At 44.6% G+C, this 19,891-nt stretch overlaps 1 protein-coding gene across 2 annotated transcripts in view; it reads left to right on the forward strand.

The window, feature by feature from the left end:
- The window catches only part of LOC126212947 (ankyrin repeat and protein kinase domain-containing protein 1-like), a 578,958-nt gene that overhangs the window by 487,945 nt on the left and 71,122 nt on the right, over window positions 1-19,891 (forward strand). Inside the window, exon 1 of one of the 2 annotated variants that reach the window (XM_049940465.1) lies at window positions 10,331-10,383. The exons of the other annotated variant lie outside the window; for it this stretch is intronic. The gene's annotated coding sequence lies outside the window, so the exon portion shown is untranslated. Of the gene's footprint in view, window positions 1-10,330; window positions 10,384-19,891 lie in introns of those variants that run through there. 2 annotated transcript variants of the gene reach the window in all.

The raw sequence follows: 19,891 nt of genomic DNA on the forward strand, positions 1-19,891 counted from the left end.
TTGAAGGCTGGAAGAGACGCTTGTACATGTCGGCAGGAGACTGTGCAAGCTGATGGAGGTTCTGTAATGCCGTGGGGGCTGTCCTGATGGAGTAATTTGGGACCCCTGATACGTCTACATACGACTCTGACACGTGTGTAAGCACCCTGTCTGATCACCTGCACGCATTCGTGTCCATGGTGCATTCCAAAGGGCTTGGCCAATTATTGAACCTATCAGGGATGCCTTGCGACGTGCTGTTCACAAGGGATCGCCACCTCCTCGTACTCTTACGGATTTACGGACAGCCCTGCAGGATTCACGGCGTCAATTCCCTCCAGCACTACTTCAGACATTAGTCGAGTCCACGGCACGTCGTGTTGCGGCACTTATGCGTGCTCTGAGCCACCCTATACGATGTTAGGTAGGGATACAAGTTTCTTTGACTCTTCAGTGTTGGTGTGAGGACAAAATTAAAACTAGGATCTTGACACAGGATACTAGAACGCCAGGTTCGACTCGCAAATTGCCAGTCCTGCCGTAGAAACAAAACCGGCACGAAACTTCGTAGCAGATTAAAACTGTCTACCGGACGGAGACTCGAACTCGGGACCTTTGCCTTTTGCGGGCAAGTGCTCTACTAACTGAGCTACCCAAGCACGACTCACGCCCCGTCTTCACTGCTTTACTTCTGCCAGTATCTCGTCTCCTACCAAACTTTACAGAAGCGCACACTCCGCTGCAGAGTGAAAATCTCATTCTCAAAACCGGCACGAGTCGTGGCCCAGACTGAGACGTTCTGTGTTCCCTCCAAAACCGAGAGGCGGCCCCGGACGTGGGCAGGCGTGGCAGGCCGCCAGCCGGTGTCGCCCTGGACGGACGAGTGGGTCTGCGGGTGCGCCTCCGGTGGGCGGTTTCTGCGAACTCTGGCACAGCCAGCAGCGCAGCCCGGCGGTCTGCTCCGCCGACACAAAGAGAGGCTGACAGCAACGCGGCGAGAGGCCTGTGAAGCGGTCTGGCCGTCGCGGAGCGGGGGAAACTTAAGAGGCGGACCGTGTGTGACCGTGGGGCCCTCTGCCGCTTTCACTCACTGCGCTCGCGTCCTTCCGGGAAGGTCCCAGACTCGCCCTGTCGGCCGAGTGCAGCCGCCGCTTAAAAGCGAGCGAAACGTAGACTGAGGAAAAAACATCCGTCCCCTCACAGATGAAATTCCCCACACCTGCAGGTAATCCGAGGTACGTCACAGATTCTTGCCTCCTGTTCCGTAACGGAGCTAAAATAACAAATATAACACAGTGGTAATGTAGGAAGTGATCAGACGGATGTGTTAGCTGGCACCAACTTTGTAAAACACTGCCAAAAGACGCTTCTCACAAACAGGTCTAAATAATTGTTTCAAAAATATCCAACGACAATCTGTTGTCATTTATCGGGAAAGTACTTGCGCAACAACACTGGCTTACTTATTTCTCTACAAATCTTTGTTTATTGTGAATGGTTCAAATGTGTGTGAAATCTTATGGGACTTAACTGCTAAGGTCATCAGCCCCTAAGCTTACACACTAGTTAACCTAAATTATCCTAAGGACAAACACACACACCCATGCCCGAGGGAGGACTCGAACCTCCGCCGGGACCAGCCGCGCAGTCCATCACTGCAGCGCCCGAGACCGCTGGGCTAATCCCGGGCATTGTGAATGGTCTGAGTGTGACCGAATGTTTATTACATTTCTGTATCGAATATTGTTGTAATATACACTGAAGAGCCAAACTGGTAACACGCAGAAGAACCGCAGCATTGACTCGACTAATGTCTCAAGTAGTGCTGGAGGGAACTGAAATCATGAATCTGGCAAAAAATGGTTCAAATTGCTCTGAGGACTATGGGACTTAACTTCTGACGTCATCAGTCCCCTAGAGCTTAGAACTACCTAACCTAACTGACCTAAGAACGCCACACAACACACACATTCATATCCGAGGCAGGATTCGAACCTGCGACCGTAGCGGTCGCACGGTTCCAGACTGTAGCGCCTAGAACCGCTCGGCCACTCCGGCCGGCTGAATCTTACAGGGCCGTCCATAAATTCTTAACAGTACGAGGGGTTGAGATCTCTTCTGAACAGCACGTTGCAAGGCATCCAACATATGCTCAGTAATGTTCGTGTCTGGTGAATCTGGTGGCCAGCGGAAGTGTTTAAACTCACAAGAGTGCTCCTAGAGCCAATCTGTAGCAATTCCGGACGTGCGGGGTGCCGCATTGTGCTGCTGGAATTGACCAAGTCGGTGTTGACGGGCCCAGGCGAGGCGTAAAGCATTGTGTCGTGCAGTCATCAGGGGTACTCGAGTGGGCTTTCGACTCTGAAAGCTCGCATCGATGATGTTTCGTTCAATGGTTCGCACATTGACAGTTGTTCCTGGCCCAGCATTGAAATCTGCAGCAATTTGCGGCAGCGCTGCAATTCTATCGCGTTGAACGATTCTTTTCAGTCCCGTTCTTGCAAAGTCTTTTTTCCGGACTCATCCATGTCGGAGATTTGATGTTTTACTGGATTCCTGATTATCACGGTAAACTCGTGAAATGGTCGTACGGGAAAAGCCCCCCTTCGTCGCTACATCGGATATGCTGTGTCCCATCGCTCGTGCGCCATCTATAACACCATGTCCTAACTCACTTAAATCTTGATAACCTGCCGTTGTAGCGGCAGTAACCGACCTAGGAACTCCGCCAGATACTTGTTTTCTTATACGGACGTTGCCGACCGAAGCGCCGTATTGTACCCGTTTACATATCTCTCGCTAGGTGACGATCAGTTTGGCTTTAGGAAAAGTAAAGGGACGAGAGAGGCAATTCTGACGTTAAATCTAATAATGGAAGCAAGGCTAAAGAAAAATCAAGACACTTTCATAGGATTTGTCGACCTGGAAAAAGCGTTCGACAATATAAAATGGTGCAAGCTGTTCGAGATTCTGAAAAAAAGTAGGGGTAAGCTATAGGGAGAGACGGGTCATATACAATATGTACAACAACCAAGAGGGAATAATAAGAGTGGACGATCAAGAACGAAGTGCTCGTATTAAGAAGGGTGTAAGACAAGGCTGTAGCCTTTCGCCCCTACTCTTCAATCTGTACATCGAGGAAGCAATGATGGAAATAAAAGAAAGGTTCAGGAGTGGAATTAAAATGCAAGGTGAAAGGATATCAATGATACGATTCGCTGATGACATTGCTATCCTGAGTGAAAGTGAAGAAGAATTAAATGATCTGCTGAACGGAATGAACAGTCTAATGAGTACACAGTATGGTTTGAGAGTAAATCGGAGAAAGACGAAGGTAATGACAAGTAGCAGAAATGAGAACAGCGAGAAACTTAACATCAGGATTGATGGTCACGAAGTGAATGAAGTTAAGGAATTCTGCTACCTAGGCAGTAAAATAACCAATGACGGACGGAGCAAGGAGGACATCAAAAGCAGACTTGCTATGGCAAAAAAGGCATTCCTGGCCAAGAGAAGTCTACTAATATCAAATACCGGCCTTAATTTGAGGAAGAAATTTCTGAGGATGTACGTCTGGAGTACAGCATTGTATGGTAGTGAAACATGGACTGTGGGAAAACCGGAACAGAAGAGAATCGAAGCATTTGAGATGTGGTGCTATAGACGGATGTTGAAAATTAGGTGGACTGATAAGGTAAGGAATGAGGAGGTTCTACGCAGAATCGGAGAGGAAAGGAATATGTAGAAAACACTGATAAGGAGAAGGGACAGGATGATAGGACATCTGCTAAGACATGAGGGAATGACTTCCATGGTACTAGAGGGAGCTGTAGAGGGCAAAAACTGTAGAAGAAGACAGATTGGAATACGTCAAGCAAATAATTGAGGACGTAGGTTGCAAGTGCTACTCTGAGATGAAGAGGTTAGCACAGGAAAGGAATTCGTGGCGGGCCGCATCAAACCAGTCAGTAGACGGATGACAAAAAAAAAAAAAAAAAAAAAAAAAAAAAAAAAATTGAATACACGCGCCTATACCAGTTTGTTTGGCGCTACAGTGTATCTTTGGTCCGGGAAGTGGCGAATTTGAGTCAAATAATGATGTATTTTTGTACATGTTTCAGCCAATCGAAGAGGGGACAGTTGCGCATCACTACGGGAGTCAAGTCGAGATCGGAACATTTCGAGTGAGGAGCTTAAGAGAGCGAGTTCTGGAAGGAGAGAGACCTGGATGCGGCAACGAGCGGTATTCGATGATGCAGGTGTTTGATTCTGGGCGCTGTATGGCCCCTCCCATACTCAAACTTCTCAACGGACTGTATGTGTCGAGAGGTCTGCACGTGCTCCAGAGTAGGACTGCTGCTTCTTCCACTTGTTTTACGTAACTGAGGATAGACAGATTATTAGTTACTATTCTTTGAATCGTGTGTGATAATCTGTAAATCACCATCTTGGACTCTGAACTGTTTTGAGCTGGTGAGTATTTCTTGTATTGCTTATCTTTGATTACAGTTTAGTTCGTGGATGTGGCTATTTTTGTCTGTATTTCAAGTGCATATCGTTGGACCACTTCCCGTTTGCCTGAGGTGTTCTTTCTTGAATAACAATTATTCAGTACAATTCTCTGTCGTATACATCAATTACAGGCTTGAGAACAGATCCCTTGTTATTAAATTGTTCGTTTAACTTTTATAACCGAGACGTGAATGTGTGAGTTTCTTGAGTTATCGTCAAAACAGTGCGTCGCACATATAGCATGTGCGTCTTCCGTCGTATGTCAGCCAGGCCCAACCCCCCCAAAAGAACGAGGCTTTGTAACCACCTCATACCGTAGGCGAAAGATTGTCTGCTGCATAAGAAACGACCAGACAGTAGCTGCAGTTTATTCGCCATCATCGAGGGAAGCGGATAAACTTGTGCCACGTAATAAGCTTTGCATAAAACGAATGTATCCAGTATTCGGACTTTCTGGAGCAGAGTAAGAAAACGCCTTTCATGCTCTAGTATCGCGCCGTGAATTTTTTCCGTATCAGACTTCAGGTTGAGCGTCGCCACTTTGAGTGGACAACGATCAACTATGCTAACGAGAGACGTATGCCGATCCACCGCAGTAGCCCATGGAACAACTGCGTCATCAAAGCCTTGCAAAGTAAGAAGCCTGCATTTACCTTCATTAAGTAGTGCACGTGATCTCCGACAATAATCATCCCTTACAGCCTTCCGTCGAGGTATCTCCGCAGAATTGCGGAGTAGAACCATCACATCATCTACGTATGCACCAACAGCTATAGTCCCTCCGGAAAGCGTCCAACCTTTCAACTGGGATGCTAAGCTCCGAAGTAGGGGCTCCAGAGACAACACAAAGTCATTGACAGATGGCTTCCTTGGGGCGCTTCCCGATGGATATTTATCGGGGGTGTCAGTTGACCGTTAACAACCACCGAAGCTGAAATACCTGTAAAAAAAGTTGAGAGCACTCGCCATGTGTCAGCAGTAAAACCAACTGCCTCCAGAATCCGAAGCAAGAGGTCGTGATTAACACGACCAAATGCCTTATCAATGCCTAGGAAAGCAAGGGCACAAGGGACGAACGTTACAAGCAGCAACCGAAACCACGTCACGACACTCGAGTATAGGAGTAAGAATGGTACGACCAGATACGCAGCTTGATGTTTGGCAACGATCATCTCCATCAGAGCCGACATCCTCACTTCAGTCTTATAATCAAAGTTTAACAAAGTAATTGGGCGAAAGCTAGCAGGGGAAGCCAGTCCAGGGCGTTTCTGGATTAAAACAATTTTTCGCATTTTGAACGAGGTCTGCACTACTCTACCCTGTAACACTTCATTCAAAGGAGACTTAAAAGTAGCACCCAATAGCGGCCAAAAGCGCACTTAAAAGTCCATCCAGACCTGGAAAAACACCGACCAGTCACATTTTAAGGTACAAAAGTGGCATTCTGAAATCGTGGACTGGGAACGATGACCTCACCAGTAAGCGCGGTTTCCCCAACACAGCAGGCTGAAAAGTCGGCAGCCGAATGGTTCTGACGCGCTCGCAGCAACACCTCGACAGTTTGTGGACTTCTGATCCGCGAAAAAGCACTCGGAATCGCCAAGGAGTTGGGTCTTAACGATTTTAAGGCACCTGTAGGGCGGCTTGACAAATTTAGGAGTAGACACATCATCTCTTTTCTAGCCGTGTGAGGCGAGTCCAGTCCAGTGGACGAAAACACCGCGTCAGACTGGCAAAAAAGGATAACAGGAATTTGTGGGGGTTATGAAGAAAGAGGTGTTTTCAACTGTGACGAGATTGGTGTTTCCTTCAGAACTCTATAGAGTAAAACGTGGCCCCTAAAGGTGAAAACTGTTCAGGAAGTAAAATTTCAAAAGAACGACTCACTGCTCTACTGTGTGTTAATAAAACGGGCGAATGTGCCGAGCCTTTAATTACTGCCGACACCGCGAAGGGTACTGACTTGAGTAAACTGAACATGCTCTCGGATGATTTGAGGAATAATTGACTGAATGGTTGCAGGCATTTGATGGGAGAATGGACAGACAAAGAAGGTAAGCAATTTTTTGGATAATGCCCTTCCCACTGAAATGCTGCACTAAAAAATATGAAAACAATCTCCTTGCCGCCAAGTCCAAGTCCACGTAGCCAGCCACTGGACCAGGGGATTGTTCAGAACTTCAAAGCGTTTTGAGAGGCAGAATGTGCTGAGACACATTTCGTCTCGAATGCACGGCGTTGAACCTGGATATGAACTTGGAAAATCTATAACCGTACTGGATGCAATTCTGTGAATTTCTTCAACCTTACAAACCAGTAACATCCACCACACTCAGCAGCTGTTTCAAGAAGGTGGGGTTCGTTTTTGATGGCCGTGCTTCAGCGACTGACGACGGTGTCCGAGAAAGCAACGTCAAGTGACACGAGCCTAAAGTTCACACTTTAGCAGAGGAATTTGGTGGACCAGAGGGACATGCCAATATCGATGATCCACTGTTCACAGAAAGTACATCAACTAGCATAAATGAATTCGTACAAGATCTTCATCAGGAATGGTGTGGTGACACTGTCGAGAACCGACACCAAAATCAGGATGAAGATGACGTAATGCAATCGCACTTTACTCCACTAACAAGTAAGCAGGCGGTGGAAGATGTAAGAAGTGATGAAGAGGACTCAGTTAACATTAACATTTGAAACACATATTGAAGATATTTATAAATAACTACCTGGTTCAGAAAAAAATACGCGATGGTTTCAAACCAACCTTCCTGAATGCATTAAAGAAATTTTAGTATGTCTGTGGCGATATGCTAATGTAGTACTGTACTTAAATAAAGGTAAGTTTGCACTATTTCACTTATTCAACTGTAGAGCCCTTTTCTGTCTACAGAACATTGACTGTACTGTATTCTATACTGTATTTTTATCCTTTTCTCATTAGCGGACACTCCTTAAAGCGGATAGTTTCGCCATAGGTATCTGTTATTCAGACGTTTAACTGTATTTTAACAAGACACTTGAAAACGTTCTTGTAATGCCATTGCATCATACGACAATTCATTGTTTTTCCAAGAACTTATTATAATTCAAAACAGTGAGCAATTTATAGAGTGATTGCTATCTAATGAACAAATCGTTGAGAAATTTATAGATTGATTTCTATCAAATGAACCATAATGTAGGCATCAGAAATGTGTAGACCATTTACATACTGTATCAGGCACATTGCTAGTAACTTTGTACTTACCTGAACACATATCTTTCGAAAGCTTTGACTTGGTTAATAGTGGCCGAGCGGTTCTAGGCGCTACAGTCTGGAACCGCGCGACCGCTACGGTCGCAGGTTCGAATGCTGCCTCGGGCATGGATGTGTGTGATGTCCTTAGGTTAGGAGAACTCCATTTTTTCAAATAAGTCAGTTGAGTGTCTTAAAATAAACTGATAACAGGCTCGTATTTTGACTGAGTAAAAATACTTTCTTTTCCAAGTTAATTAAAAATGAAAAAATTATTGAAGTTTGAAATTTGCCAAACTTCCTCTTAACGGCTTTTTTCTTTAACTTTTGCAACTTTTGGATTGAATTTAAAAACATTTTGAATTGACATTGTGTGAAATGAAACCAAATAAGTGACTGTGGCTTTTCGAAAAATTGTTTCAGCAACGTTGGACACCTACCCTGAGATAGAAAATAGGATTTCCAAGGTTCATACATATCAACTCCTCTTAAAAACTCCTCTCAACAATGTCAACAATCTAGTTTTAATGCTACCTAGAACTTTTTTGTATACAGTATCAAGGAAATCACAGAATGATTTCAGTTCATCCATGTCAAAATATTGACAAATTTAATTCACTGTTGCTTCTGCGTCAGTGGGAAGAACTTATTTCTGCACTTGATCTCCAGTGTGTACCACATGGACTGCACAACGGATGCTTTCAATGTTCACCCCGAGAACACTGTTCAGTTAGGAACAGACAGTGTTTATTCCACCCATCTTGTGGCCACTAAAGGTGGTATTACAATTACCTGCACAAAACGTGAGACTCTTGTCAACTGTATTTTTCCTTTTTAATCCAGGCTATATCCCAGCTAATAGTCCTGCAGTTTCTCCACCGGTGTTCGGAAGACAGATTACTTTGCACTGAACACCTTTCGCAGGAACGAAATATCTAGCTAGAATCAGTAATAACTTTAAGATTTCGTGATTTCGTGCATCAACCATGACAGACACACACTTAGCATTTTTAAAACGTTCACTAAAATCGACTCCTACTTTGTCTTAGAACATTGAAATTTCTTCTCAAACTGCCCTCTGACGAAAACAGTGGTGCTGTTCATTGAACGGAAAGAACAATTGTGTTTTGTGGTATGGGAGCCAAACAGGACTTCTTCCGCAGCGATACGTTTCTGTTCCTCTATTTGTAGTATGTGACATAAATTTCAGTTTGATACGCCAAACTGTCTCACAGAAAAAGACTCTACAAAGAACGAAATGGAAAACGACTAACGGATAAAAGAAAAACCAGAGTACTTTTCCAGGCTATGTAATTACAAATTAAAAACTCTCCGTTATTTTCCTTTAATCGCAGCGTGAAGCTTTGTTTCTTTCCACGTCTCATGGTTTCATGGTTCTAGGTCAACGCAAAGAACGCTACCTCTCTTGGCTGTCCGTCATTTCGACTGTCAAAACGTGTCACATAAGTGGCCGTAAGTTTTCCTTTGCGTCACCTACAAGCACACAACTTTTCCACCGCTAACATTTTCAACTTGATACGCCAAAGTCTTCCTCTGTTTGTAGTTTATCCGTACTTGAAAAGAAAGTTATGCTGCCAGAAATTCTCGCAGAAACGGCGATCAGTCGCTTCTTTCCCTTTATGTGTTGCGTTTTGTCGACACGTCCCCCATGTTCAATGAAAAATACTGAACGACACAGCGTACATTGTACCTTCGTATAGTCGTGGTTTACTTCGACAGGGAACTCTCCTTTCATGGTTTTAGAGGAAGAACACTTTCTTCTCCTCGTATTAACGGGCACGAGTTTCCCTCACATGCAGCAAACAACAGACAATGGAGGGCACTAAAGCGAGCCTGCCGAACCCTGTGTTGCAACTGACGGCTACTTCTAACTGTTGTCCCTAACAGTCTGAAGACATAGTGTCAGTTGCATCTGCGCGCCTCCCCCCGTCGGAGGTTCGAGTCCTGCCACTGGCATGGGTGTGTGTGTCGTCCTTGGCGTAACTTAGTGTAAGTTGGATTAAGTAGTGTGTAAGCTTAGGGACCGATGAGCTCAGCAGTTTGGTCCGATAGGAACTTAACGCCACCACCTCGGTTGCATCTACTACAAATTTGTCAAACAACAGTGAATAGCTAATGCGTAACTATGAATACAATTGAACATTGATAGCACTTTAACGTTCTTTAACGACAACTTGTTACATCCGTCCTTCACTTCCGGCGTAGCAAATGATCGAGACGAATCGCGACGGAAAATCATCTGTCCACACCCGTCCTCAACCCGTGACCAAAATACAGCGTCTTCTTTCATCTTTGCGTTCACAGGAAGCGGTATTTGGTAATCGGTTTACAAAATCAGGTTTTGGGAGCCCCATGTAGGAGGGGCTGTGTGTTACCAGCTGTATAGCGCGGGACGAGATGAACGGCCTGTGGCGTGGATGGGACGCTGGCTGCCCGGCCGTGCCGACACCGACGTCGACGCCTCGCCCGCCCTGCCGCAGCCGTCCCCTCGCCTGCCTGGCAACGCCGCCCCGTGACGTCAGAGCTGGGTGGGGGCAGCCGCGCGCCCCGGCTCTCTGTGCGGCCCAGTTCACAGTTGTGAGTTGACTGTTGAGGGAGAGGCCGAGAGGAGAGGAGCGTGCGACCTGAGAAAGGTAAGGCGGCCAGCTGGCTACTGGAATTTCTGGAAGCTGCCCATGTTCTGCACGCTTTTGTGTGGTTTGTCGCGTAACTCAATAAGGGCAACGTCAAGGAACTGCTCTTGTCTAATATATTGTCTTACTTTTAAAAATGACGATGGCTACGAACAAAGGGGTCGCGATCAGGGTGTTAAATTACTGCTTTGAGTGTTCAGTAATTTATTGCTCGTTATTTATCGCCTTGCTCGAGCCTTTTAACCGGTGAAAACTTGAGCAAGAATAAGGTAGAACGGATGGAAAATACCGCCACATTCAGTCGGCTAGTATTTCGATGGCAGTGTAGATTTCTCCAGAATTCTCGTGCCAAAGGTATTTGAAATGAAAACCTCGCGTTCTTGATTATGTTCGTTGGACGCAAGTTTGCGAAAACCATTAAATTCGGCACTTGTGACTGGGTGAGTTCTATGGCGACACGGCGTCTGCTGCCACTGATTCCAACAGCCGTGGTTGTCTGTAACACTGGACCGCCAGCCTGGAACCGGAGGTCGGCTACAGGTTGCCTATCTAGCGGTTTGCAGGGATGACAAAAATTTGTTTTTCAATATTTCGCTTATTTTTGCCGACTTTAAACATCTAAAATTTTGTCCTACCGTACTCATTCAGAGGTATAATCTGACATTACGGGGTCCACACAGTAACATACGTACCACAGTTGGTAACTTGGCGTGTGTCGAGGCGACGTATTTCATGGCGCTGAAATACGCGGACGTTATTCAGCCAGTCTTCCAGAATGACGGCAGTTAGCGATTTGCAATAAACTCCGGACGACATTTAAAACACTTAAGATATTTTTTTGTAACCCCCCTCCCCCCCCCCCACACACATATATACGTGAAGTAGCACATATTCGCCGCTCATGCGGTCACCTTCCGCATCAGACTTAACGTTTTAGTTTATTACTTCATTGCAACTGACTCTACATTACCAACAGTTTGCAGACAGTGTCCACACACACCATACAAAGTGTCGGCAAAATTAACATCGTCGTACAGTTATGATGTCACACGTTTAGCCGTGCGAAAAACTGGCTTTTGTTTTGGCGACTTCGAAAACATGTTAAGAATAATTTCAAATCGTCCCAAAACTTTTTCTCGCCTACAGGCTTAATATCAAGTATTACACACGTTAAATCGTCTGGAAAGTAATCAGACGTCGGAAGTTGTTTTGTGCATGGGCATTCCGAATCATGTAATCCACTCGCGGATCACAACACGTGGCGCCATGCCGACGTGCTTCTGGCTATGAAACGCAGCACTCGCGTTCATTTCACTACTTTTTCGATTCTCTGGAGTTGAGGTTGCGATGCGCGATCGATTTGTTGCTTTGCTTACTATCTTGGTTAGACTGAGGCGAAGATTTGATTAGTAGTTGACGAATTCTTGAGAATTTATCGTAATGTTTGTGCCTCTTGGAGTAAACCTTTCGTATTGTTGTTTATCTTTCTGTGACGTCACGTCTCCTAGTTTGAGACAACTAATGAAAGGGAAGCGATAACACACCACAATTTTTCTGCACTACACGACGCTGCAGCTTTTTGTCTGTCCGTTCTCGTGTTAATATTTGTCTGATAAGACAGCCTGGTGTGTCGACAAAGCAACGCATCGGCGATCTCTCTGAGACGCGTCGTGTTCTGCGTGCCTTGTCGTGCTTGCGCATCAGTCGCATCGTAAGTGACGAAAGAATGAATATTACCGATTGTGAAACTGTCACCAACTTCTGTACTTGAGGTTCAAATGACACGATTAAAGTGCAGTGTAAATTTTTGTGTGCAGGCTATTGACGACGGTAGAGTAGAGATTTAATTTCTCATTTCCAGTGCAATAGTATCGAACGTGGAGGTAGATTTCTGTTGTCACTTTCCGTCAGAGGAGTGAATCACGTCAGAATGGTAACATTTGTAGAGAGATTTGCTAATTATATTTAACTGAAACCTATAGTAAATACTTCGTTTAGCCACTTACTGTTAATGAAGCCTTACCCATTATCTATGTTAAGTCTCTGTTTCGGAATTACGGGCTGGCACTAACGTCTTGCTGACGCAGTGCTGAAAATGTGTATCAGTTAGAGTGCACATCGCCATAAAACGCAAATTTGAGTACCACAACTATATAATTTTCAATTTGGACAATCGGTGTGTTGATGTACCGGTTTTCGAAGTTAAGTTTTCTTACCTGTCGCAGGAACAGTATGATTTGATAAAAGTCGCACGAATTCTGTGAATAATAATTACCCCGATATCGGTGCTCTAAATTGCTTTCACTCTTTTCACGTTGAAGTTTGTGTGGTGCTTTTCGCATTTATACTGGTCTATCAGAAAATATGCAACGCAATTGATGCACACCGTATTAAAGACCTCTCCAAAACGTCTCGTGTGTAGCGAGATTAGTTGTGTCGAAGTGTGGGGAAATGTGACGTTGACGGATGAACAGTAGCCGCAGCAGAAAAACAGTTTCATAAAAAGGCCGCCAGTTACTCGCAAATGTGTGGAATCCACGCTTTGAGTCACACATCGATTGCCCGTAATAGGGCACTAAGATCAGTTACATCTTAGGAGGAGTGTGTACAGTGTTTCTTGGTGCTTTTAATTCTTTAGGTGTTTTGTCCACGGGCAAAGTGTGTGACAGTTGCGTACACTTCCTCATTGCGGTGCTTGGCACGGCACTTGGGCCGGCAGTAGCCGCGACTCAGGTGGAGACGGTGGCGAGGCAGCGCCCTGACGCGAGGCTGAGGCAGTGGCGGGGCTCCCCCACTGGGTGGCCACACTCACAAGGGGAGGCGGCCAATTGTGAAATTCAGATTCGATTCATACTGCGCATAATAAAAGCTCCTGGCCAGAGGTGTAATGTGGCAAAGCACCAAGATGCACTTCTCAGTCGTTGTCGAGAAAATCGACAGTTAAAAGAAACCGTTACGGTGAAATGCTCTCTACGAATAATAATTTTCTATAGCGTCGTGGCGCAGCGGTAAGCGCCCGGGTTCGTAATCCGAAGGTCGCCGGATCGAATCTCCCGCCATGGAACTTTTTTATTATTATTACTTTTTTGTAATTTAATGAATTGCTTATGCATGTTGGTGAAGGCGGATCGCTCTCCAATTGTACCGCCTCCATTTTTCCGTTTAACAGGGTGTACCAAAGCTCTCACGTCCGCACTGGTTTTCGACGATGTTATAAGTTGCGCTAGGGACCGCATCTACCTTCTTTCGAAGTTAGCAGGCAACTACGCTGTTACGCGGTGGCTCGTTTCGGCCCATTCAACATCTGCCCTTAAAGTGTAACGAGCGAGTATCGGAGTCTATATTTCATACCTGCCACAGCAAATTTGTGTTCGAGGGATCTCTATTCTAATTCGAACGTTTGACTTACGCTATACGTATTCGTTTCGGAATATCGTTTCTACGTCTTCCGTTAACTATACGTGGTTAACATTATGAAGGCAAATAATATTTGTGAAATACAACTTTGTTTGCGGAAAACATAATGATGTTCGAAGTCGCCAGTTTTTCCACTACAAACGACTTTCAACAACTTATTATATGGATAATTGTTGCAACTGATTGCCGGGAATATATATATATATATATATATATATATATATATATATATATATATATATATATGTGTGTGTGTGTGTGTGTGTGTGTGTGTGTGTGTGTATACACACACATTTGAATTACAAAAAACAAATACTAAAAAAAAAAGGTTGCATGGCGCGAGATTCGATCCGGCGACCTTCGGATTACGAACCCGAGCGCTTACCTCTGCGCCACGACGCTGTAGAAAGTAATTGATCATAGAGAGTATTTCGCCGCAACGGTTTCTTTTAACTGACGATTTTCTCGACAACGGCTGAGAAGTGCATCTTGGTGCTTTGCCACATTACACCTCTGCCCATGAGCTTTTATTATGCGCAGTACTAATCGAATCTGAATTTCACAATTGGCCGCCTCTCCTTGTCAGACGTTCAGACACTCGCGGAGGTCCGGCATGGGCCGTCAGCTGTCGTATGGCCGCGAAGCTCGGTAGCTATACTGATGCGTCAATGAGGAACGGATTTACACTTGAAAGAAATTATTTCCAGTTTTGGAAATGTTTCTACAAGTAATGGGTTGGGAACGGAACGTGGGCAGCAAGGGCGAAACAAGTTGAGGAACGCATAATGTTGATTTTATTATTAACCGCCACTTGCACAATTCGTTCAGTGTGAGCACCGGAGACTTCGGCGAGATGTTGCACAGCGAGAGATTCGCACCTGGTAACCAAAACTGGAACAACTTTTTTCCAGCGAAGACTCGTATCGCATTAACGCGTTAGCATATCTGCCAAGTTGCGTTGCCATACGATAATTACAGACCACAGTGGACATCGGCGAGTAGCTGCATTTTACTTCCGACCAGCCGCCTCTGTTGAAGAAAAAAGCGATTGGCGAAAATTTCGCTGTCGCCTGTGTGGCCCGTTTGGTCATCAACCAGTCAGTAGTCAGTCAGTTAAAAGGAATCTACAGTTGTCTGACTCCCGTCGGGTTTCATTTCTGTTAAAGCACCAACTCTCGGTACGTCCTGTATATACCCGTGTCTTCAGTACAGGCGGCTGTCTGAACTGGAGTAGGTCGCAGCTGCCGATACCGGACTTCGACATTGACTCGTGGCGTAATGATGTGCTGTGTGACGTCACACACACGGACACAACAGAACGCAGTGATGTTCTCATGGCTGCCATATTATTTTTTGTAATGTCTGCTGTGGTGGAAAAGTCATGTGTTGCATAGCCCGAGGTCTAGGCTAGCCGGACAGGTTACAGTATCGTTGTAAGTTGCTGGAGCCGAAGAAATGCAATGTTATAGTAACAAGAAATTTTGCTGTGGCACGTATTTTACGCATGTTTAGATTTCGAAGAGTGTTCTATGTCCATTTTGATGTCATGAGTCAAAATAAGTTGGAATCGGCACTATTTCTCACTAGTGGGCGCCGTTCGTCCCTAGTGTAAAGGCACGCCGGCCGGTGTGGCCGTGCGGTTCTGGGCGCTTCACTCTGGAACCGCGTGACCGCTACGGTCACAGGTTCGAATCCTGCCTCGGGCACGGATGTCCTCAGGTTAGTTAGGTTTAAGTAGTTCTAGGGGACTGATGACCTAAGCTGTTAAGTCCTACAGTGCTCAGAGCCATTTAATTTTGGACAAGACGCGCGCAGCCTCTGCAGGAAGAGGGCGTCGGTGCAGCCAGCCAGCCCCGCACGCCTCTGACACGTGAGCACGGCACCCCGGGGGTGTCCCCACGTCCCAGGCGAGTACAGTAGAGGTGGGCGAACTGAAACACGTACCTGTTTCGAAACAAATAAAACAATACAATGTAATGTTTCGATACGCTGTTTCGAAACAGTTTGTGGTTTGTAGTCGTGTAGACCTGACATTGTCATCTTGAATGTCTACTGTATAAATGTTTCCGTATAAACACAAATGAGATGTGAGAGTGCTAATTAATTCGCAGAAAATATGAAACTTTCACTTAGGTGTCTTGACAGTTTTATATTTCCTGCAGCAAATGCGCTGCTTTCGTGTCGTGTGACTTTCATACATTCCAACTGGCTGAGGACAGAGTCGGTATGTTTGACATCAGATTTTCCCAAACTCGTTTCCCTGTATTGCAGCTCCTAATTTTGATAGTTTTAAGAGTGAAAATCTCTATGGGCTCTTGGAAAGGCATATCATGAGATGTAATTTATTGAGATAGCGTTCTGGGAAGCGAGGCAGTGAAACAACATTTATGAATGTGCCACTCACTCTTTTCTTACAGTTAAATTTACCATTGTTTGACTCAGAGCAGGCCTGCAAAGTGACTGATCAACAAAGATGAAAAAATTGCCATAACAGACTGGAGCATATAACGCAGTGGTCAAATATGGCAGTTTTTCATCAAACATTAGTCAGCTGGGTACAGCTCATAATATGTAACCTGACAGAACTGGAACACATGTTAAAGCATTTCAAGGTAACTGAAATGCAGAGATCGGTATCTTTCCTTGAAGTATAAAATCCAGACTAAGATTTAAATAATTCGTACAGGCAGGTACAGATTCAATCCTCAAGTTTAGCAGTTCCTGTATTACTGCCCTCGTTGCTCTAATCTGAGTTTTTAAGTGTGATAGTGACTTTGTAAACGTTTGCTTAATACAGGGCTTCACAACATACGTGCTCACGGAGCAAGCTGTGAGCAGCAAGGTGCGAGCACGGAGCAGCGCGAGCACGCTACCCCCACTACCGGACCAGAGCGGAGAGTGGGGAGAGTCACGTGGGACACACAAAAGCTGCCGCCAGTCAATGTAAATCCGCGGCCGCCTGCAGGGATATCACTCACGAATTATTACTGCGACAAATGAAACAAATGAAGGAGAATCTACACGTGCCACATAATTTTATTAGCTTAGTGTATGCCTCTACATTCGTATTAATTTGTGAACTGTTACACAATAAAAGGTGTCACTGAAGTGTGGGATTCTCGGTTATCTTGTACTTTTTGCCCTTTACAATTGCGTCTATGTTCGGAGTAATTGTTCTTGTGCACTGTAGGCGCAGCGTGTAGTTTAAATTTCGATCAGACAATGCGTTTCTCAGGCGCGTCTTGTTACATTTCATTGCAGAGAACAGTTGTTCAGAAACATACGTGGAACCGAACATTGACATTATTGTAGCCGCCAGTCTGTGCAAATGAGGAAATCTATCCTGAGGGAAGTGTCTGTAGAATTCCAAAATGTTTTTCTTGTTCTGAAATTTGTCTCTATATTCTCTGTCACATTGCGGGTCAATAATTTCTAGTTGCAGCTCAGGACGAATCTCTTCAATATTCGCCGAATATAGAGAGGAGAACAGATCAAAATCACTGTCTAGTGCTGTCAGATCTTGAAAGCGTTGATCAAATTCTTCCTTAAGGGCAACTAAACTATCTGAATAACGTTCACAGTCTTTGCGAACATCTTGGATGGATGATAATTTAGAAAAATGAGCTAGATGTCCTGTTTCCAGCTGACTCACCCAAAGTGTCAATTTCATTTTAAAAGCTCGTATTCGATCTATGAAATGAGTAATTAGCAGATCTTTACCTTGTAGTGAAATGTTCAAAGCATTCAGATGGCTAGTTAAATCTGCTAAGAACGCGAGATCACATTTCCATGAAGGCCCTTTCAATTCAGGAACACTCATGTTATTTATTTACATGAACATATTTATCTCATCTAATAGGCAAGACAATCGATTTAATAATTCGCCAGGACTAAGCAAGCGGACCTCGCTGTAATAAGGCATAGCTTTTAAATTGCCTGTGTTGTAGCCCATGCTTTCTTATATAACTGGTTGTACGAACAACAATACTCATCACTTTTTTTAGAGTGATACTCTTGGCACATAAGTTTTCCTGATGGATCACACAGTGAACGCCCCTTATTTCATTCGGCACGGTCAGTTTTTGCATTTTCTCCTTCAACAGCGCAACGAAACCTGAATTTTTCCCTGTCATCGCTGGTGCACCGTCTGTAGACACTGAAACTGAAGAATTCCACGACAATCCTATATTTTCAACACTTTCTTCAACACTACTTAAAATATCACCTCCGGTTGTAGTGTTCTTCATGGCTACTACATCGAGGAGCTCCTCCCTCACCTGAAGATCTCAATAATAAAGATGGCAAGCTGCGCTGTTCCAGTGATATCAACACTTTCGTCCAGAGCTAGAGAATACGCCATAAAATCTTTACAGATAGTTGCAAGCTGGCTCTGGACGTCGTCTGCCATGTCCCGTATGCGACTCATAATGGTCATGTTAGATAATGGCACAATCCGAAACTGTTCAACTTGAGATGGACACAAATTTTCCGCTGCAACTACCAAACATTCTTTTATTAAATCGCCATCAGTGAAGGGGCGCAGGGATTTTGCTAAAAGCAAAGCAATTTTGTAACTCACTCTGAGAGCTGTCTCAGATGATTTTTCTTCGTCATCCGATCTTCTGCAGATAGCTTCCTTTTAAGTTAAATAACTTCCTGTGCATGATCTGGTCCATCACATTTTCCACTTCCGTAGTCTTTCGCGTGGTACGACATATAATGTCACTGCAAATTAAATTTCCTAAAAGAGTTCAGCGTTTTGTGACATAGTAAACATTTTGCAACACCTTCTTTTTCTGTAAACAGATGCAATTAGTCCCAATGGGGGTTGAACTGCGAAAGCATGGTTGGGGTTACACAACGGCGACTTGACATGATTCTTAACCAGCGAAGTGACTGTTAGAGGTGATCGTAGTACTTTAAACGTTACACAGTCGGTGCGAATTCAATAGGCACGCTGCGGCCCTATTCAAACGTGCGCGCGCATTTCCCCTCCCTCCCTACTCCGCGACCTTGCACCTGCTCGCGAGCACTTGCCTGAGCAGACGCGAGTACTCGCGTTCAAAACCGGCCAGTTGTTAAGCCCTGGCTTAATAAGACAACTTTTGGCAAGGTTACATTTCTTTCGCTGCTAATTTCTATTGTGACTTGCACAAAAGGAGATAGTATTTCACAAGATTTTTCAATACCTGACCGTTGGACAGTTTTGTTTGTAAATCCGCACTGAAGATGGCGAGGGTGTAAAGGCTATTTGATTTTCAAAAGCCTGTCAAACATTTCATACAAGGAATTCCATCTCGTAGGGCAACCTTGTTTCGGCGTTAAAATAGGGACGCCCATTTGCTTCCGAATATTGTGTAGTTTCTCAAGTGCTTGAGGACTTCTTTTGAAAAATTCCGTTATTGACTTCACTTTTGCTCTTGTCTCAGTAATTGGTTCAAGGCTTACTTCCACAGTTAAATTCAGTGTATGCGCAAAACAAGGTACATGCCACCATTTGCACATCACTGCCTCTGTAGTGCAAGCTATAATTTTATTGGTAATACCCAAAGCTGATATCACATTTTGTAATTCACTGGAAATGTTTTTAGCTGTATGTTTGTTATGGAATTTAAAAGTAGATATCAAATATGACTTAAGATTTCAGTTTTCAGCCCGCATCTCGTGGTCGTGCGGTAGCGCTCTCGCTTCCCACGCCCGGGTTCCCGGGTTCGATTCCCGGCGGGGTCAGGGATTTTCTCTGCCTCGTGATGGCTGGGTGTTGTGTGCTGTCCTTAGGTTAGTTAGGTTTAAGTAGTTCTAAGTTCTAGGGGACTGATGACCATAGATGTTAAGTCCCATAGTGCTCAGAGCCATTTTTTTTGCAGTTTTCATTAATGAAGTGAGCAGTCACTGCAATATAATTCTCATTGTTCACAGATGTCCATCTATCAGTCGTAATGCAGATGTAGGATGTAGCTTGCACTGCAGATCGTACTCGTGTTAGGGTGTTGTCGGACACTTGAGAGAGTAAACTGTTGGGGGCGGTTTTTCTACTGGGGGTAAATAGTTTTCATTTATAAATAAGTCATTTTTCTAAACTCTTCACTCT

This window comes from Schistocerca nitens, chromosome 11 (genome assembly GCF_023898315.1).
Source record: "Schistocerca nitens isolate TAMUIC-IGC-003100 chromosome 11, iqSchNite1.1, whole genome shotgun sequence".
Lineage (NCBI taxonomy): Eukaryota > Metazoa > Arthropoda > Insecta > Orthoptera > Acrididae > Schistocerca > Schistocerca nitens.